At 36.4% G+C, this 22,708-nt stretch overlaps 1 protein-coding gene across 4 annotated transcripts in view; it reads left to right on the forward strand.

Annotated features, from left to right (window-relative positions):
* LOC122355125 (cadherin-18) overlaps positions 1-22,708 on the forward strand; it is a 189,941-nt gene that overhangs the window by 78,126 nt on the left and 89,107 nt on the right. Inside the window, exon 1 of one of the 4 annotated variants that reach the window (XM_043253153.1) lies at positions 20,845-20,989. The exons of 1 other annotated variant lie outside the window; for it this stretch is intronic. The gene's annotated coding sequence lies outside the window, so the exon portion shown is untranslated. Of the gene's footprint in view, positions 1-20,844; positions 21,107-22,708 lie in introns of those variants that run through there. 2 more of the 4 variants (XM_043253157.1, XM_043253155.1) reach the window with 2 other exon arrangements.

Consider the following 22,708-nt stretch of genomic DNA (forward strand, 5'->3'; position numbering starts at 1 on the left):
ATTATTGTTCACATGTTTTTTTAAATATTTTTAAGTCTCTTATGCTCTCCAAGCCAGCCTTTTTTTGACTAAAATACAGTAAAAAAATATTTAAAATAATATATATATATATATATATATATATATATATATATATATATATATATATATAATATATAATATATAAATGTTTAATTATTTATTTATACGTATCTATAAGTATTAATAATGTAAGTTGTTCCTTTGATGTAAAGCTGAATTTTCAGCATCAATACTTAAAGTCTTCAGTGTCACATGATCCTTCATTGAAATATGCTGATTTTCTCCATTTAGGATTTTTTTTTTGTTCTGATGGAAACCTTTGAACATACTTCAAACACTAATTTACTCTTTAGATCTATTTCACGCATTTTTTCTGAAAACAAAAATAAAATCATGTATATATTACATAATATCATGTGTACGATGTATGTAGACATTGACACAATGCATCTCAGTGTGCTAGATCAGTACAAAATGTATTTTTATGTTTTTTATGTTGTCTTTTTTTCTAATTTAGCAGTCTTTGTTTCTTGTATTCCCTCCAATGAAGCACTTAACATGAGTTTTGCATTTGCTTTTCGACAGCTCAATACCCCTGTGGGTATTTGCTCATGCAGAACTCGCTGCTGCGTTGCTAGGGTGTTGTCATTAGTTGCTAAGGAGTTCTGGGTGTTTTTAGTACTTTCCAACTTCTAGGGTATTCTGGGAGGTTGCTCAGAGTTGCCAGGTGTTTTGTCTGTTCTCTATCTGGATATCGCTAAGATCCCTCTTTCGACGAAAGACAAGCCACGTGATTTTTGTTTTTTTTCCCCCAGGGCTGTGTGTGAGCATCCTATGTCATGTGATAGTTTATACTGACCCTTCTGCTGCTCTTGGCCTCTCTCCACTCGACCTGGCCATGTCATTCAACCTCAAAGAAGATTATCTGTGTCTACAACAGACGCCCACACACTCGACAAGGCCAGGCGCTGTTGTAAGCCAGCCGTATTTAGAGCACACTCACATTTACCTACTTCCGTGTTCGACCTGTGGATTACAGAAGCGTTTCTCTGGCTCTTTGTTAATCTCTCATGCAGAAATCACACACCACACACACCTACGCTTAGAAAACCCTGGGATACTGTACACCAGTGAACACCAGCTATAACAAGCTTACACTGGGGGAACAGGATTTACCAAGGTATGCTAGATTAGAGCAGTGAGTCCTTCACTGGATGTTCATTTGGAGGAAAGTAATGCCAGAACATTGTCTAACATGAGGAAATCATTCTGGTGCATTCTTGAAGCCCGTATGGATGGTTCTTTTAAATGTCAGTCTACTGTGGGTAATTTTTGCATATCTTCACGTGCATATTTTAAGTGCTGTAAAAATGTGTACGGTATACAAAAAATGTAGCATTCCACCTCTTGATCACCGGTAAATGGGTGCCGTCGGAGTCCATCAATCAGCATCTAATTTGTAAACTAAACAACGCTTTCTAACTTCAAACCATTACGTCTGGCTAAAATATGTCTTCTATTTATAATATTAAAAAATAAGAATAATCTGAAGTAGCAGAAAAATATGCACAATCAAGCACAATTGTTCTAACAAATCAGAATTTTGATGATAGAGGACAACAATGAAAGGACTTTTTCATAGCAGATGATTATGCACTCATATTTTGGTTCTAAAATCAAGCATCTAAACATGCACCTTTTATTTTGCAAAGGCATTAATGACATGAAATTGTTGGATTTTTGTGGTGTTTTTATCAGCGTCATTCTGACGGCACCCATTCACTGCAGAGGACCCACTGGTCAGCAAGTGATTTAATGCTGCATCCCACCAGCTCTCTTCCGATTCAGAATCGCGGATTGTTCCGAGGTCGAGTGCATTTTCATCAAACTCTCGTTTTTGGTCGAGCTATTGCTTTGAGAATGATAGTGAGATTTGAAAACGCGTTATGAATTGGGTCACGACACAGATCCAGTGGTCCAAAATGGAAGGACGTTTAATGCTACGGTTCTGTTCTCCTCGCACAATACCAAAAGAGGGAGGCAGAAATGAACAGACAGGGATAAAGAGGTGTGAGAGAGAGCGCTCTGAATCGGGCCCACATGCGGATCCACAGGCAGAGAACATTTGTGATCCGCCTCACTTCACCGTGGGAGAGCGTTTCCTAGCCCTGGATTACCGCCGCACATTCAATACACCAAAGACACTTTGTGTGAAAGTGTGTGTACATCAGTGGGAGATAAACACAGTTCTGCGGAGCGCTTATTTTCTCTGCATCACTAGCAAATCCGGATTCAGCCGCATGCCTTTTACTCTTCCTGTGGAAGTCCACGTTGGTTGCGAACCTTTTTTATCTCCGTCACAAACACGGGAATAATTAGGCTCGCGTTGTAAACATCTCTTTGTCTGCCAGTGCAGAGGACTGACAGCTTGACCCCATATCATTGATTAAGCTTATTACGAAGGACAGTTTGCATCTGGAATGAGGCTTGGGTTGATGACTGTCGGATTTTAGCGGCGTGTGCTACTGAAAGCATTAGTATAATAGTTAGGGATTTTTAAACCACCACCGTTTCAGTGCACCTATTAGAAAGTCAATTATGACCAGACAGATTTCCGAGGCTTCCACGCACCTCATGTCCGATCTTTCTGACTGTCAAATGCGCACATGACACCTCACCCACAACAGCATTCTGGTCTCGAGTTAGCTAGAGCCAAACCAACTGTGTGAACCCAATGTCCACTGCAGGAAAAAAAAAACTTTCTTGCATGAAAATTTCAGCCTTCTTATTATACTTTTATAACTTTTATAATTATATAAAATACTTTTGCTGCATTATATTAAAAAACATTTTTTATAGGCTGTTTAATGTTTAATTAATACAAAAGTAGTATTGTTGAAATCTTATGACAGTCTAAAAAAATCCTGTAATGCAAATATTGTATAGTGCAAATACTATTTGATGTTGCGTTTATATGAAATAGAAATCTTTCGTGACATTTTTAAATATATTTGGGTCAAAGACAAAAATAGCTTTCAAGCATAAAACAGCTTTAAATTAAATTTAAAAAAATTAATCAATTTTTTTTTGTTTTTGTTTAGTTGTAATTTTAATTACAATTCAATAAATTTTAATTTAATTTTAATTAATTTTAAAACTTCTTGTCCTAGGTTTTGCCCATTTGTCAATAAGAATTGTTTTATTATTTTAAAACACACAAAAAATGTAATATGCTCCCTTATTCTTTAATATGTACAAGTCAGATGAAGCATGTTGTTTTTCATAAATATTGTGAAGGACAGTAAATGATAGCATTATTTCAATCGAATCTGACATTTTTATTATTCAAAAAAAAATGTTGAAACCTTAAAAGTAGACACTGTTAAAATGAATGCTGAAATGTTGTTTGCTGTCACTTATGAACAATTAAATGTTTGTGTACATATGCACAGTGTGTTTTTCTGTAATGTCTAAAGTAGCTAATGGATATAAAAAGGGTATTTTAATGTGAAATTCTAATAATTCAGCATTTTATCATAAGAGACCAAATAACATTTTCATCCATTTATATGGATAGTATGGCATTGGAGATATTTTTTTATTTAAAATCTACTAAATACAATGTGATATGAAACAATTTAATGAGGTGTCTCAAAGATTTAATTTTTAACCTATTTAACCAGGAGTCTGAAAAATATAATCAGTTCACCAAAGCTGGCAAAACAAGTGACACGACGTGCAGTCAACTTCATCCTCTCTTGTCAGTGTTCTGAGCGATTGTGTTCGGGAAAAGAGAGTCAAGGTTGTCTGTGAGAGTGGGCAAACAGAAGGAAACGTGACAGGCAGGCTCATTTTCCGGCGGGAAGGTTGAGGAAGATTATAAGCTGTACCCAGACTAACCGAGCAATCGCTCGCTGCCAGCCACTGACAGCCTTGTTAAACGACAAAAGCTTCATTTACTTGTCAAGGAAAATAAAAAATGCATTTCTCTCGCTCTCTCTCTAGTATTCCTCTCATCTCTGAATAGCAACGTTAGGACAGAGATGTTCGGTCTCATGCTGTCAAATAATCACACACTAGCGTTTCTATGAAAGTTGAGTCGATCTGCCTTGAAAAACAAGGTCAGAGCACCTTTAAATGAATAGAACATTACGTGTAAACCTATGATATGAATTCTCATGAACCTCAAGGTCTATATATATATATATACTTTTTTTCATATATATATATATATATTTATTATCATATATCATTTTTATAACATGTATTTTATATATAGTTTTGAAGTAATAAATACATTAAATACCTGAAATTCAATTGTGTATTTCTAAATAATAATAATTATTATTATTAATAGCATCCAAAATAACGTTTCCGTGTACATAATATATGTGTGTGTACTGTATATATGTATTTAATTTACAAATAAAACATATTTTTCTTATATGTATACATGCACGTATGTGTATTTATATATACATAATAAACATACAGACCACACTTATATTATGAAAACAAAAATATTTATTTTGGATGCTGTCAATCGCGATGAATCATTTGACAGCTCTAATTATTATATAACACACATAGTCAATTTTATTTTTATTTTTTTTATGAGAATACCTGTACCTGCAGTTCATTAATAAGTCAATCTAATTTAGTAACCTTCAAGTGTTTTTGTTTCTCTAAACAAAAAAAAAAAAAAAAATGTTTAGGAATCTGCATAGCTGGTTCATTAGAGTCAAGTTTAGGAGTGAAGTACCAGGGCGTTCCTATGAGGTTTCTGTTGGTGTTCTAGTGGTTGCATAGCAAGCATGCTCAGGTTGGTATATATATATTTAGACCAGTATATCTATTCTCAATAAGACATGGAACCAAAGGTACCAGTCAGTACAACTAGCAAATATTACAGTAAAAACAGTGTGAATAGTATGTACTGTGTATGTGATTGCGTGCAGGGACACTCATGTAAATCTCCTAACGCCACTACAGATCTTCTGAGGGTGTGTGTGTGCGTGTTTGTGTCCACTCTTCACTCAGTGACTGTGAATCTAGTCCTTTGAGACGTGGCTGTCTGCAGCTCTACAGACACTTCATGTCACAGCGAGGGGGCCGCGTCAGCTGCCATTAACTCCGCTGTCGCTGTGAAGATACTGGGAGCACACAGGTGTGTATCTGGAGGTGACTCGGCTTCCCACAAACACCATCTGATAGACTAAAACAGCAGGAGCAGTGCAGACGGACGGATTAAAGCAGTCTTGGGTCAGGTGGGATCAAGACAAGCATTTTGGCTCAATTACAGATCCCATCACAGCCGTCTCTGAACACTACGTATCTAAATATTCCCAACGAGGATAACTTCTGTCACTGCTTGCTATTCTTAACTCCAGCATATGTGATATCCCTCCATTGCTGGCCATCAGATATGCTGGGTGTTCCTATTAGACCTCTTAACTAGTTTAAACAGTAGGCCTTTTAATGTTTTTTTTTTTTTTGCTGATAAGTAACATGAGTAAGCAACAAATTAGTATAAATCAAATTGGATCAGCGTGGAAATTTGTTTTGTTCCATCCAACTGTCCATCCGTATACTAATCTATCTGTTCAATCTATTCTTTTAGCGTGATTCATTGATCCATCATTCATATGCATGATTAGCGTGAGTCATTCATCCATTTTTGTTGCTTTAGTCCCATCCATTCTGTTGATCCATCCATCCATCGTTGTAACTTTTATAAGATCATCCATTCTTTTGTTTGATCTGTTGTTGCATCCATCCATCCATCCGTTGTTCATTCCAGTCTATTGCAATATTCCATCTGTTCCAAGCCAGTCTTCATTTTCTTGTTCAATCAACTGTCCACGCTGTCCCATTCATTCTTTTGTTCAATCTGTTGTTTCATCCATTAATTTATCCATCCATCCATCCATCCATCCATTGTTCTATCTGTTCCATGCATTATATTGTTTCTTCTCTTGTTCCATCCTTCCATCCATCCATTGTTTTATTATTCCATCCATCCTGTTTTCTTCTCTTTATTCATCCAACTTTCCATCCATACATCAATCCATCTATTGTTCTGTTGTTATGTCATTCCGTTGTTCCATCTATCCATTCTTCTGTCATTCTATTGTTGTTGTTTTTATGCAGTCATCCATGTATCCATTATACTGTATTTATCATTCTGTTCAGTTTCTGGAGATTTCTACTTACCTGCAGAAATCTACTTACCACAGTTCAGTTCCAGCCCCGATCCAACAGGTTAAAGACCTTCATTAGCTTGCCCAAGTGTATTTGATCGGGTTAGACCTGAAATTTGGACTGGACTAGGCACCTCTGCTTTCAAAGATACATAAAAAAGAAATCTGTAAAATTTACAGTAAAAAAATGGCAGCTGTGGTTGCCGAAATTCGACCATAAAGAATACAGTAACAACATTTTAGGTTTTCTGGTTTTAAGTTACAATTACAGTTAAATACCATGATTTCATTAACTGATATAATATCCATATACTAACCAAGCAGCTTATAAAAATAAACATATTGTGACGGGAGGAGCCAACGACAGACACAGTGGGCGTGGCGTCAGGCCTCGGAGAGGCTTTTTATTATTAACAAAATAATAATACAAAATAAAGTGTCCAAGGGGGAAAGTGTCCAAATAAAAGGGGGATCTGGTGTCCTCGTCGTGCCGCGGGGAAAGTGAAGGTTGAGGCCGTGTTCCAGGGGGGAAGGGTCCAGGTAAGGGGCGGAGTCCGGCGGTCACACGCGCTCCCCTTCTTTCTGGTCCGGGGCGCGAGGGGCGGCGGCTTCTTCCGCGGCGTCTCCGTCTCGTCTTTGCTCCGGGCGGCAGAGTGGGATGAGCTGTGTGTTCTTCGGACGGTGGGGTGAGGTCCATCGCGCACCCTTCCTGGACCCACGAGGACACCAGCGTGCATGCACGGGGGAAGAGACCGGTCTCCCGAGGAGAGGCGCGTAGGGCATTTAACGGCGGCGGTGACAAGGCTAAATCCCCTTCAGGTGTGCCTCGTCACACGCCGCCAGACCTGGCCAATACCACGCCCCTCCTCTCGAACACACCCACTCCCGTCGGGAGCCTGGTGAAGGGCGGCGAATAAAGGACGGGGTGATGGTGACGATAAAGAGGAGGGGCAGCCGACTCGTCACAATATATAGAAGGTGCCATCATGGTGAGACTCATTAAACTGAAATATGCAATAAACATTTATTTAAATGCAGTGATTTATGGGATTTATTTTAGTTGACATTTTTTTCTCTGTAAATTTAACAGGAATTTACCATTTAACAGTTTTTTAATGTAGCGTGTTTACAGTTTTTTACTGTTAAATTCATGGTAGCTTTTTACAGTGTACGTCTGTTTTGTTAAGTTAATCCAGTCAAGTGTCACTTAAAACAAATTTGGTTGGACACATTGCATTATATATAAAACAATCAACTCTAGATTTGCAGTTTTTTACCAGACTTTGTAGATAACGGTACACTTACGTGACAAAACCCTAAACACTTAAGAAACTATATATGGTTTTTATTCTTTGCAATGATTCTTATTATTCTTTGTCTTATTTGTGTGAGCAATGCAAGGGTTAACTTAAATGCTGTCATCCTGTGTTAGGAAAGACTCGTTTTAGATTGGCACGGTTACAATGATTCTGTGATGTTTTCATATACAGTACATCTATTCACTTGGCAGGCATTATTCATCAAAACAAGTTACGGAAGCATGCTTTTAGTGTGTCGTGACAAGTCATTCTTTAGTTGGCAGGAAAAAATACAGTTTGTTATTGATGCAAAGAGGTGCTTATGCTGTCGATAGCAAAATAAGCTTAAATAAAACCCAGCTTTTGCACATGCTACTCCATCTAAATGGCATTTAAAAATATTTTATAATGATTAAACATGCAGCTTTTTAGGACCTCTTTTTAATGAGGTCTTTGAATACTCGCCCTCACCATTTGACTCATTACTCTTTAAATTGAGCGAATGAAGACAACAAAGGTTAAAGGAATAGTTTACCTAAAAATTAAAATTTGCTGATAGTTTACTCACCCCTCAGGCTACCCAGTATGTAAATGATTTTTGAATAGATTCATAGAATGTTTGCATTTTATCACTGGCTCTACAGTGAATGGGTGCCATTATAATGGTGTTTAGACTCTTGTTCTGACAGCACATATTAAGTGAAGATGATTCTTTGATGAGCAAGTGATTTTGGCCTTATCTGTTCTGATTAAGAAACAAACTCATCTCCAGTAATCTTTCAGAGCAATTCAATTTTTACTCCTCGAAGAGAAGATGTGCTTTTGTTCACTTTCAAATATAAATATATATATAATTTTAAGTCCTTGAGCACGTTGTGCATCAACAACCCAAATCCAGATCCACCACTGGGAATAATGCATGAGTACTGTAATGCTTCTAACATAAACTCTATGTGGATTTGCTATTTATGGGCAGTTCAGAGGGAGGTCAGAAATAGGATGTCTACCTTTTAAAAACAAGCTTTCCTAGTCTTTGCAGACGAAGCTTGATGTTCAGTCTTCTAGCTTTGTGGAAAGCCTCTGAAGTCCGAAATATCTTCTAAATAAAAGCCTTCTGATATGTATTCCACAGATTGCACAACAATTAGAAAGAGTCAAAGTAATAAGAGAGAGATTTTGTGAGCTTCTTTGATGAGCAGAGTTTAGACAACGCTGGGGCATCAAACCTATCTGTTTTAATTATTCCCGAACAGAGGAATTTGTCATTGATGTCCACTGAACCAGCGCAGAGTAATTGGATGGGGGCTGACAAGGGATTTTGCAAGTACTCCCTGAGCTGGTTTTATGCTTGGTTTAAATTTTAAAGAGTAATCCACACAGGGGAAGGGGGCGGATAAATGGCACACCAGCCCAACAGACTGCAGAGATTTTAAACCTTTGAATGTCCAGCAACTGATGATTTCTAGATGTTTCATTTTTTGGAACAACTTAGCGAGTTTCTGCTCACCTCAGAGGTCTGTGCTTTGGAAAACATTTGGAAGGTGAGATTACCAATACCTTTCAAATATAAATAACTCCGTTTGATAACTTTAGGCAATGAAGGGTGTCAAAAATACTCCTTTTCCCCATTATGGCAGAAGTGTTTCTTTTAAAGAATTGAAGTCATAAAACTTTCACGAGGTCCAATTTCGGTGGATTTCGTAACCTGACGGAGGTCGGTCAGTATTCAAGCAACATTTCAGATGCGATGCCTGAAGCGGCAGGTCCCGTGTTCCAGTATCAGTGCGTCCTCGAAGGAAGAAGCAACATAAGAATTAGTTTCTCAAAAGAGGATTTTGCAGAATGCACTTGATCTTTAGGCCAAACCGAAACAAAACAAAACTAATGCAGGCATGCCCAGAGCAACTGGTTGGTTTAAAGTATTAAAGGAAGTGCAACAAATGAGCAAAAGCGTGGATTCGCGGGCTGCCTGGAGCAGACGAGGTTAAATGTGTCTGTGCGCTGCTGTAGCTGGAGGTTGTTTGTTGTTTTTGCACACTGGGAAAGAAAGAGTTGCAGTTAAGCAAACGTAAGAGGGGAATACGTGCATATTTCACGCTTGAATAAGTTAAAAATATCATGTAGATGTATTAATTCATTAATCGTATTATTCCTTTCTTTTTGTTTGCAAGCACAGAAATTCAAGTAAATATTAGCGTGCTTATTGTATGAACTACGCTCTATAATTTACAACGATTGAGGTATTAATCCCAATGTAATATTTATTCACAGATTTGATTGTTTTATGTTAAAATGTATAACATGATGTTATATGCAGTTTGTGATTTATTTATTGATTATGTCTGAAATGAATGTTTTGCAAGTGAAAGTTTTGTGTCAGGGTTTTGTGTAGTTGTGATATTTTTGCGGTGCCCGGCGTACAAGGGATACTGGTTTCTCAAGCTGTGGGTATTCCCAGCATGCACCAGGCCATGAATTTTTAATCAGGGCATGCAGTTTCAGTGTTTTCGAGCTTTATTTACACAGTTGTTACCGTTGATGATAACCAGGTGCCGTGTGACATAGGGAGATGACATTATACACAGAAAATAACCCACTCTTCTGTTTATGAAAAATAAATAAAATATTTTATGCTCAACAGGGCTGCATTGAAAATAGCAATATTGCAAGATGTCGTTGCAAAAGAGGCCGCTAAATATTTCAGTTTTATAACTTATATTACATTTTTTGATGAATAGAAAATTCTATAATTTTTTCTGATTTGAAAAACGTTTACTGACCCCAAACTTTTACTATTGTATGTGCGTTAAAATATTGCATTTTCACAATTTTAAATGCTCGTATGTCTAGTGCATGGGGATTTTTTGTCTCTCCGAGGTGTTTTAATAACATCAAATTACAATGTTGATTTTTAATTGTCTTCAGTGCAATTAGCTGTATAACTTTGTGATGTGGTCATAAAAAAAAAATCAATTACTGAAATGATTCAAAAATCTGTTTGCATTGTATTACGCTGCAATGTAAATGTTAACGAACACGGTTTATTTCCAGTGCTTTTGGGATACGTTTGTAAGACTAACAAATATCTGAGCTGTTCGTATTTTGCTCCTTTCGATTCATACATTGCAGACATAATTCTATCCAAGACAGAAGAGGTTCTTGCGTGCCTCTCTGGCTCACGTCGTGTTGATATCTTGTCAGACGCTGGGTAGATGTGTTCGGTTACATCGACATGGCCACGTCCCCAACCCTTTGATATCTGTGTCAGATTTCATCTGCAGACATGAATACTACTCCTCTCAGGGTGAATATTGATCCTGTGCATCATGTACAGGCACAAGACTCTATTAGTCTCCACATAATAATCGCATGAATGCATACACAGGGAGTATTTATGATCAGTTCATAGAGACTAAGGTCTGGTTGTACTTTGATTTTTCATGCCGTCTTTCTCTTACCTGCTGTTCATTTTAGTATGCTGAATATTATACGGCTAAAAATGCTTCCCGGAGAATAAAAGTCGCATATGAGACGCAATTAAAGACACAGAGCTGATTAAAAAATCTAATTTGATATTAGTGAAAGACACGCATTCATCACTTCACTCCGCACTCTGGCATGACTTGCATTTGCTGTAATATTTTCTTGGATATTTCCTTTATGAAATAAGTAACTGTAAGGTGTTGAGTAGAAAGTGATTACAGAAAGCGATTTCAGAAAGGTTTGTATGTTGGTGATTTGGGGGCATGTTGTCACAAGGTTATTTTTCATTGTTCAGTCAACTGTAATTTTTCTGGGCAACCGTGGTGAAAGTCAGGACTTTAAAGTTTGGATCTTTACAAAAAATATTGACAAACAAAATAAACTTGCGCTAAAAAGATAACTACTGTAATAAACTAGTCACTGTTGGATATGGTTATTTTAAAAGTGTATATCTCGTTATTTCATTGAAAAAAACCCTCTTTTGTACACTTTTATACTTAATTTAACTATCACGGCATAGTGAGTGTCACTGTGCATGTTGTTAAATTTTTAATGATAATGTGACTTACATCACATAGTTATTGACATGTTTATTATTAATAGCATGGACAGATGAATTGCATGTAATGCATCCCTAATAAAAGTAGTAGTGCTAAATCAGACCTTGGTCAGCAAAGTCCTTGTAAAGAATTAAATAGATGACATGTCCTGCTCAAGTAGCATTGATTATCTAAAGGGGCTTGTTTGATTAGAATCACGTAATAACTAAAGATAACTCCCGCGGTTATAATTGTTATTCCTCTGATGCTCGGGGAGACGATGATGAAGGTCACCGAAACGTCTAGGAAAGGACGTATCGGGCTCCCACTGGGAGACCTTTGACCCACAGCCTTAAGCTACAATAGAAATGTGAGCGTTATAGCTCAGGTTTTGGAGTCTACTGAGGGAAATTTCAAGGTCGCTTGATGAGGCTCCTCTGGAGTGATATCAATGCACTTTGTTCTGGGAAATGAAACCTCTTAAATGAAAGTAGGAAGCCTCGGATACAGCCTCCAGAGCTAGTATTGTCCAAAGCGGACAATAAAAGCAAAATAATTCACATATGATAACTAACTTCTTTGAATTTCTCTTTTCAAAATAATCCTTCAGTTTTACCGATCTGTTCCAAGAAACTTATTCTAAAATGATGACTTATAATTGCAAGATTTGATTACGTTGTTGTTTTCGATTTTGCCTTATTGTCGTGGTTGAGCTGATGGCCTACATTTCCTTCTTCCCGATTAAATAAAGCGCGAATGTAACCGTATTTCAGTTGCTTTTAAGACAAGTAGCCGTGAACGCTTTGGCCTACTTTTATAATGTTAACTCTAATTATCAATGATGGATGTTCCATATTTATCTCTGAATGAGCCTGACCCAGCAGTGAGTTATTGTACTGTGCTTATTGTATCTAGATTTAGACCGTTGTTTGCTCAGGCAATTTAGATGCCTGTAATTATTTCAGTGCTTTTATACACGATTACGTAGTATAATGTTATTAACTTCATATCTTGGAGCTCACGGTATTGAAATGCTATAATGAGATCTGTTGAGTTTGATTTGTACATTTTGTGTTGTGTGATGAAGTTAGTTCATTTTTAACTGAAAATACGGTTCTTCAACCATCATGTTTAAAATTTATTTTAATGGTGATTATGCATGCATGTATACATGCATGGGGCAAAAACTAAATAAAAAGGTTTAACCATAAAAACAAAAGAAAACAAAAATAAACAGCACACATTTTTCCCTGATTTACTAAATTTACCCACTAAAATGTCAATCAGTGCAACAATCTTTTCCAGTCTATTTACAACAAAATTAAATTTATGACACATTAAAAGACAAATTACTTTCACCCCAAATAATAATTAGTTGTAATTTTATATATATATATATATATATATATATATATATATATATATATATATATATATATATATAAATAATTGACACTATACTTTGTTTATTATTTATTATTATATATTTTATACCTTAATCTTTTAGATATTTTAATATATACAAGTTTGAAAAAGCAAGCTGTATTAATATTTACATAAATATTGTGTTACGTTGAATGACTGAAACATTTTTTTCAACCAAATTTTAACATTTTATTCTCCAAAAACTTATTTGAAACTTTAAAACTAAACACTTTACTTATATTCAGTGTGCTTTCTATGGAAATAAAATCGAATTCCTTTTACATCTTTGATCCGCATACATACATACAAATAAATAAATAGTCCCTCATCCCCACATGTTTGATGGATGATTGATCTGATCTCAGGGAGTGACATCTGTACTGATTTCTAGATGCATTTCCCAGCTCTTTTTAGCAAACCCACGACGCATTTCCCTCATCTTTTGGATCTCACTTTCAAATGGTATCAAATCAATTTTACATTTTCTCCTTCATAAATGCCAGCGCATGACTTTGTCTTCCAAACAAGTTCTACATATAAATGGATTTACAGCCAGCCAAGTCCTCATCCGTACTTCATCGCGAGGAATGATGGTCGAAAAATTGGATGTTAGCGGTAATTTTCAGCACAAGTGCTTCTGTGATTTGTACTTGTTTAAAAATATGGTGAAAGTAAAAGCTACCGCTCTATTCGGCTGTCAGGAACGGCACCTGTTTCAGAGTTTTAGTGTGGAGTTTGCGCCTCTGGCAGCGAGAGTCGTGGTTTGTATGGATCCTGCGACTGGTTTAATTGCCTGAGTGTCTTCCACGGCTGTCCGGGGAGACCATCCTTCCTGCTGGGAGACGTTTGTCACAAGTTCGCCAGCTTCCGTGAATATGCATGAGGGGAATCGCGGAGATATTGCTTCTGAGATGTTGCTTCTATTGTAATGTCATAAGAATATTCAGCTTTGGGCTCTATTCACTCATGTCATATTCTGGGACAAGACAACAATGGCATTCTGAGAATAGATTCAACCAGAATGTTTTTTTATTTTTATTTTTTTTTATCTAGTGTTTTGCTTTGTTCTGTTGTGTTATAGGAGAAAGTTCTCATTTGAGAAGCTAACAATTGCTTGTGAAGCGCTGTGTGTAATTAAGCACACTCTCAGCTTCCTGTTTGCCTTATATGGGCAGGCATGTGGCTGTGCAGAATGACTGGCGGCGCCTCTACTTTACAGTTCCTGTTCAGTGATATCTGTCAGGTAATGGAGGTGTTTAAAAAAATAAGTTACAGCTCCATGATGAGTCAAGAAGCTCTGAGCTGTGTTTTCTGTTTTTTAAGAGTGATATTGTAATAATGTTAAGAATACATGATTTAGGACCTATTAAATTAGAACCCCCCCCCAAAAAAATTTTCACAAAATTATGTGTTTTTCTCATTGCAATTATTATAATTCTATTTAACAATACCATATAAAGTTAAAGTTTTTTAATAATCAAAATGGATGTCTGAATTATTGAAACTTGAAACAATTTAAGCACTTATTAAAATAAAATTAATAGTGCCAAGTGAAATTAAAGTTTATTTATTTTCAGAATTTATCTTGTGTCTGTATTCATTTTTTTATTAAATTAATTAGTGAAAAAAAAAACTGTACAACTTCTTCTTTTGCTTATTAATGTAAAAAAATGTTTTGTCTGATTGTGTGGTTTATGATTGAATAAAACAATATATATATGCATACAACCTAAACAATTTCATACATTTTTCAGTGTGATCTAACAAAATGTAAATTCACTTATTTTTAATGCAGTTTAAATTGAGACAAAAACAATCCCTTTATAGATGCTTTCTATTGACTAAAAGTTCAACTTTTATTTTTGCTGGTTTTGTGCATATCTGATGGTAGTTTAATGGAAAGAAATGGTGAAATGTTGGTGAAGAGACTCAGAGCAGCTCTGGAGATGTATTTTATATGTATTTTTATTTCTTTAAAAGGATCATATAATATTGCTACAAAAGAACATTGTTTTGTGTATTTGGTATAATGCAATGTGTTTATGCAGTTTAAGTTTAAAAATACATTATTTCCACATTAATTACATTAGTGTTTATCCTCTAAGCCCCTCCTTCCTAAAACCTTCAATAAGAAAACGTAACTTACTTAAAGGTTGTGAGTCAGAAGCGCCAGACTGTCCTTGCAGAGTTAGAATTGTTCTACTTTATAGTCTCTGTGCACAGCCAACATACGCTTCTCTGTCAGGTTCAGGAATCAGTTCTTTTGTGTTAAAGTGTTCTGAAACAGTGTTGATAATACAACTTAACCACTGATTTCTAGTTGTGTCTTCTTTTTGAAGCACGAAGAAAGTAGTTTTGCTTTCACAATGACACACAAAGTCTGGTAAACATGGCGCCCGCAGGAACACTAAAGTAGCTCCGCCTTCTTTCTTTGCGTAAACTTTGGGCGGTGTTATGAAAATAAACCCACTCTGTGACAATGAAAAGTGGGGGCGTGTTTAAATTAGTCGTTTTAAGGGGGAGTGGACAAGTCATAACTTTCATAAAGAATATCTCTTCGGTTCTTAGACTTTAATCTTTGCAACTTTAGGGATCTTATCTATGCACTAACAGTTTGTAAGGACAAAAGAAAACTTGAAATCGCATCATATGACTTTTTTAACAGACAAAAGTTGCTGCTCATTCACGCAGAGCATGTTTAAAACAAGCAATAGGGCCATGATGATTATCATTTATCAATTTGGCACCTGCTTTTATACAAGCGTTCAAGGTTTACTTTGGGAATCGAACCTGTGACCTTGGCATTCCTAGTGCCCGTGGTTATTTAATGGGTGCAGAATTTTTGCCTCCTTATTTGAAGTGAAGAGCAGCAGTGGATTATGGACTTCGACAGAATCCATCCAGCTTCCCCTTCGGTTCTCCAATCTTCTGCTCACACCCGACCGCTCGCTGGTCATTTGTCTTTGTGTCACGGAGTAGCCCACGCATTCCCTCCCACCAGAGCAGCAGCTTGAAATGAGATTCACTTGACTGCATAATCTCTCTCCATTGAGCTCGACGCAGATTAATTGCCCAAACGGGCCACTCTCCTCCGCCTAGGCCAATCCCTGATCACACGGCCAATCGCATTCCACTTTTCTACAGATATGCTGCTGGTGATCGCGCTGGATGTGCTGGAGGTGCTGGAGGTCAGGAGAACCGACCCGCTTTCACATTCGTTTGAGACACAAACTAACACAAAACTTTTACTCCTATTTAGTGTCACGAGCTGGCTTTGATTTACAAATAATTATGTTACAAAAAACTCTTTTATAACATAATTATTAAGAATTGCCAATCAAAGTAATAATAATAGCATTAACAATAGTACATAATATTAATAATAATAATAGGAAAAATATGATTTAGCATAGTGATTTTATACATGAATAAAATTGAGTCTAAGTTTAACTATGTCGTTATTTATGGAAATTCAAAAAATTGATTTTTTTTTCATTGGCGGTTCACTAAAATTTATGAAAAATAAAAACAGATAGATGTTAGTGAGATCACGGTGGTGTTTAGAAGAAAAAAAGCAGAATTTGCTCTCTGTTTAGTCTCCTTGTTGTCTGGTTGCGACTTGTTTCCTTTCTGTCTTTCAGATGATTGGCTGTTGTTAAATCGTGTATTAAGCTTCGTTATTTGAAGACGCCAAGGGGAAAAGAAGCTTTTTTCCGGATCAATACGTCAGTCAAAGCCACCCTAAAACCGAACGTCAGTTTTGAAGGACTATCTTGTAGTTAACGCATCATAAAAATCATGCTGCTAAAGACTGACCTCTTCAATACGTGCCAAGCAGTCAGTCCTTCATATCACTTACAGCAAGCGAGTCTGTTGTTGATTTTCCATCAACATGGTGTGCATTCACATTGCCTCAGGTAAACATGATCAGATGTGCCGTTAATATAAATTTGTAATGGACTGACTGTAAATCCTACCGGTAAATATGCTGCTGCTATAACAGCTTTAAGTGAAGACCAACATACATGATGCATGCTCTGCGGCGCGTGATCATAAACTCCTAACAGCTCAGAGCCGGGATATAGTTCTGCAGATTTTATCTACAAAATTGAAAGAGAACTCATGCACTCTCTTTAGGAGATGTTTTTGTTTCAAAGCTGCAACCACACTTGTTTTGGACACAGACCTTTTTTATTATTCAGTATGTTCATATGGAATATTTTAAATTATACACAGTTTGTTTGTTTTGCTATATTAATTTATTTTATTTCACTATTACTTAACTTTAAAAAACATTTCTAAATACTAGTCTGTAATATTCAAATAAAATGTCATGTACAATTTACACACATTATACAATTACTAAAAAGAGTAATTGTGTTTATTTATTTAATTACTTTGTTTATTTTACTGTTTTATATTTTACTATTTTTTACTATTTTATTCTATTTTGGACCAATAACATTATACAGTCATGTGAAAAGGTTATGACACCCTATTTATTTTTTTTTTATTTTTTCAATTTATATATAATATTATTTGTGAGGTCTTCTGTTATTTTATTTTGTTTATTTTATTTTTGTTATATATTTTTTTAATTCTTAATTTAGGTCTGTTTGTAACACTTTAATATAATTTTTCTTAGTTAACATTAGTCATTGCACCAACTATAATTAACTAACAATGAGTATTTGTATATATGTATTTATATATAAAAAAAACAAGTCAGCCTCAAGTGTGTTAAAAAAATGAACAGATTCAAGTTTAGATTTAAATAACAATGTGTTAATACATGTTTAAATTAGCATGATGATTAACTAATGCATTAGAAGAAGTACACTGTGAAATGAACATTAATTATCTAATAATGTTGAAATTAGCATTATTGTTAAAATGTTCACGTTAGCTAATATACTAAAGTTTACTATGGAAGTGTTGCTAGTCAAAGTCTTTTTGTTTTGGCAAAATTGGCCAAAAATGTTGGACTTTTTGTCTGTTCTGTTAAATCCGAGAAAGCCTTGGATAGCTGGTAGTGGTTTGCTTTAGATTGGAAGGTTCTGAGACCTCAGCAGCGTAACGCTGAACAGTCATGGTTGAAAGGTCATCATTGATTTTACCACAAACACATTGGAGGCGAAACTCTTCGAGAGTCCAGCCCTGTGTGTGTGGCGAGCTTTAGCGCTTGCTCTCCGGGGACGGGGCATGTAGCCTGCGCGAATGATAAATGGCTGGAATGAGTGAAGTTGAGAAGTCAGTGACTGCCTGGTGTCCCCGCTGTCTTTCAGCAGTCCTCTTTTCCTCAGCCTTCACCTCTCCTTCTCACCGGTTTAATCGTCCGACACTTCACACGCTCCACCTCTCGCTCTCCTCTCCTCCACACCTCCTCCTGCTGTCCGCCTAATTGATGGCTGAACACGTTGAAGAGGCCTTCACTCCCTATCTATCTCTCTTTTTTTTTTTTTTTTTTTTTTAATATCCATTCGTTCAAAGGCGATGGAGGCTCGTGAAGGGCCTCTCGTTCCCACTCCCCATCTCGTTTTTTTCTACCTCCTTCGCTACAGTACGTCTCTTCTTTTCTTCATTATTCATTAAGTTTCCCTTCAAAGCCCCAGAGAGAAGGCAGAGAGAAAAGATATGCCGCTGGACTTCAACCCACCTGCAGGAGCGAGAGGAGAAAATGAGCGAGGGATGACAAACCGATATAATAAAATGAAAAGTATAAGCTGCGAGATGTTTGGCTGCGGTTACCTTGCACATCTGATAGTTTGACACGCAGTGCATCCGATTTATTTTCTGTTTACTTTTTAGACATAGCTGACTGTTTGCTTTAATATTGCCACGATGCATCGCAAACTGTTCCGTCCTCCGTTATCAGTGGATACGGATGAGTAAACGGTTGTGTTTGCATCCGTCTAGTCAATATTGATGCATGCTGTGCAAGTCTGTCGAGTAGTTATGGGCATCGTTTGGGCCGTTTGGCCTCACATGAAGCTCATTGATGAAATATATGGGTTGTGTGACTGTTATCGGTTTACGTTTGTTTAGTTCTTAAGTTTGTGTTGTTTGAGGATCACATCGCTTCAGCTAGGCTTGTACGATTTTATAAGACTTTTAAAAGAAGTCTCTTATGCACATCATAAAATCTGTAATATTTCTCAAATGTTATTACAATTTAAAATTAAGCTGTTTTGCTGTTTAATATATTTTAAAATGTAATTTATTTTTGTGATGCAGAGCTAAAATCTGTAGCATTATTACTCCAGTCGTCTATTTCACATGATGCTTTAGAGATCATTCTAGTATGTTGATTTGTTGCTCAATGTTGAAAGCAATTGTGTTGCTTGTGGAAAACTAATGCTCTCTCTCTCTCTCTCTATATATATATATATATATATATATATATATATATATATATATATATATATATATATATATATTTTTTTTTTTTTTTTTTTTTTTCCAAGTTATATCCTTGATGAGTAAAATAATTTTCTGAAAAAAAAAAACTTACCAAGGACTGTCTAAATACATTTCCAGGGTAATTGAAAAAATCTATAATATTATAAACCTTAATAACCTTGCTCTTGAATGTTGAATATACTGACTGCTACCCGCAAAAATGCACTTTCATATGTTCGTTGGATAATAGTGTTATTGTTCAGCTCAAATCAGTTCAGTGCTGGTTCAGTTTAGATCCTCTGCAGTAAAAAATCTGTCCGAATGAGAGTCTTAACAGCTGATTAAAACATCATAATAATCTATATCACTCCAATCAATCAACGTCTTGTGAAGGATGTGGATGAGTAGATGGTTTTGTTTGCTTTGTCTAGTTGGTTTGCGTCAATGTTGGTTATCGGTTGTAATAAACTTGCCTGCAATCTACATGCCTGCGAGGTGAAAAAATGCTTTTGTATTTTCAAAATATGTTTTGAATATATTGAAATATCAACTCATGTTGTCATCTAAAAGACTGAATCTTAGAACCGGTTTAAAAGAATCATTACACACTGGAAGGCAATATCCGAAATGGCATAATAGCAACCTGTCCTCCAACCAATGTTCTACAATTTGAAAAGTAAAGTCTATTTTCTTTTTTTTTGTTTGTTTGCACATATTAAAATACACTAACAATCTGTGTTGAACTATACATATTTCTCTCCTACTTAGCACACAACCACTTTTCCCTAGAGAAAGCAGTATTATGAATAGAATTGGTTTTGTGTTTTACAAACGCGTAGCTTTCACTTTTTCGAAATGAACTTTCGAAATGTTTTTGTGAGCCGTTTGGGCTGTCATTCCGACGGCACCCATTCACTGCAGATGATCAGGCGGTCAGGGGGTGGGCGCATTATCAGCAAATTCAAATTTTTGATCCAGCTATAAACGCCTCCAACAGATTTGTGTCATCAGTTCGCTGTTGATTCAATTCAGTTCAATAACAGGGTCACTGCTGCAGAGCTCATCAATTATGAAACGCATTTGATTCATAATTGATTTAGTGTGTGAAAAATATCCAGGAAAAAAAAGATTGTGTCAATGCAGCACGGAGTAGAAAGCAATAAAACGCGCTTCCCAAAAAACAAGGAAGCAAAACGACACAGAAAACAGCCGGCAGTGTGCAATGGAGAAAATTAAATACTAGTGGTGGTGATATGAATATATGATCAAAGAAAGAAATTAAATTAACTCCATATCAGACGTAATAAAAATAATAGTAGGCATGCAGTGTGAGAAATCAAGTCAGAGCGAGGGAGAGAAAGAGAGAGAGAGAGCGAGAGAGAGAGGCTGGCTCATACATGACGGACGCTCTGTGAGCTCTGAGACGGCCAATCAGAGCGCTCGTTGAGCCCGAGCTGCTGCAGCGGAGGAGTGAGAGAGGATTCTCCCACACATGCATCCAGAGCAGCACACGCTCGACAAGAGAGCGCAGACACACAGTGACAATGGTACGCATGGGACAGAAAGTCTGTTTGGAAACTTTACCACCTGCACCCGATGCACATTTGTGGACTTGTATCATTAGGTAATGTGGAACGTCTTTTGTTTCCGTGCATGGCACTGAACGCGTTGTGTCTAGTGTGCAGGCAGAGAGTGAGTGAGTTGGTGAAGGAAGTTGCCGTGCCTCAGCCGACTGTAGAAAGTGAGTAATGCCACTTTATTTTCCAGCATGCGTGAGACGAGAAGTCAACATCAGGATGAAAGGGATCTGTATTCGGCGTGCGGTATCTGTTGAGTATCTCCTGCTGCGCTGCGCGAAGTAAAGCGACGCTGTTCAGCCGTGTATGCGATGATGTGCGCTTCATCAGATTGCCAGACGCAGCTGAGAGGTGCATGTCTGCGGCTTATAAGGCTTATCTTCTTACAGCCGCACTTAAAATCCACCGCTCGGCTGGAGCTCTGAGCCGGGGTCGTGCCGTCATCCAGACGAAAGGAGAGGAGGAGATGAGGGGCGGCGGATGAATGCTAATAATGTTTGGGTAGATTCCATTGCCGTGGAGAAGAAGTTGTTGAAGCACGTCTGCATGTGTGGCGTGCTGCTTAACGTCACTTTTTTTTTTTTTCTCTCAGAGCCAGCTTGTTTTTATCGGTACGTTTTTCTCGCGCACAAAGCTGTTTGCTGTTTGAGACACAACGTTGCTCTATTACAGCCACTGAAAGGACGGCTGTGGTTCGATACAGAGCTTGTGCTGTCAGAGGGTTAAATGGAAGATTTCACGAGATAGAAAGAGAACGATGGGGGAAAGAGATAAAGCGAGCTTTTTTGAGTGTGCCGTGTGTGGAGAGCGTTCTTTTCTCGTCTGCTTCTTCTGAAATGATTCAATTTGGGCCACTTTGCAGAGGAGTTGGTTGTAGGATTTGAGGGGGATTTGATTCTCTCCAGAGAGCCACGGCGCTTGGCTGTGTAAATCACTCTCAGGCCACTGACATGCAGGCCTAGTTATGTATGGCAATGATGTGGATGTTTCCAAAAGGAAAATCTAGTGATTCTTCACATGCTGTTGACAATGCATGACTGAGCTCTACCTCACGAGTCATTTGGTTGCAGATTTTGTTGTGATTCATTCTGATTCATGAGCTTTGTATGAAGTGAGTGCCTTTGCTATTTGAGGTTTATTTGGGGCCACCCTTTTTGTCTAAAAACTAGCAAACCTGCATGTTCAGCACGAGCATCACTTTTCTGGAATTTATGGACATATAGATCACTGAATCATGTTAACAACATATGTTCTTCTTTTTAGTCTAAAAAACAATTATAATAAAATCCAATTTTGTTATGTTATATAATTATGAATAATATGTTTACATTTCATTTTTTACATACATTTACATATTTTACATACATTTTTTTTATTTTATTTTGAGCAGTGAAAACTGGTGTAATGAATTTTTATTTACTATGTAAATAAATTATTTAAATATTTATAAATAAGGCATATAACATAAATATTAAGCATAATAATAATAATAATAATAATAATAATAATAATGATAATGATAATGATAATAATAATAATAATTATAATAATATTATTATTATTATTATTATTATTATTATTATTATTATTATATTACATAATGATATTTGTTTATTTATTCATTTAGAGGAGTTGAAACTGGTGTAGTTCATAAATTCTTTTATGTACTATGTAAATGAAATGCTTATATAATAATATTAATACTTATAAAATAAAAAAATATAGGAAATATAACAATCATGAATATAATGATTATTATATATTAT

The sequence above is a fragment of the Puntigrus tetrazona genome, chromosome 12, assembly GCF_018831695.1.
Source record: "Puntigrus tetrazona isolate hp1 chromosome 12, ASM1883169v1, whole genome shotgun sequence".
Lineage (NCBI taxonomy): Eukaryota > Metazoa > Chordata > Actinopteri > Cypriniformes > Cyprinidae > Puntigrus > Puntigrus tetrazona.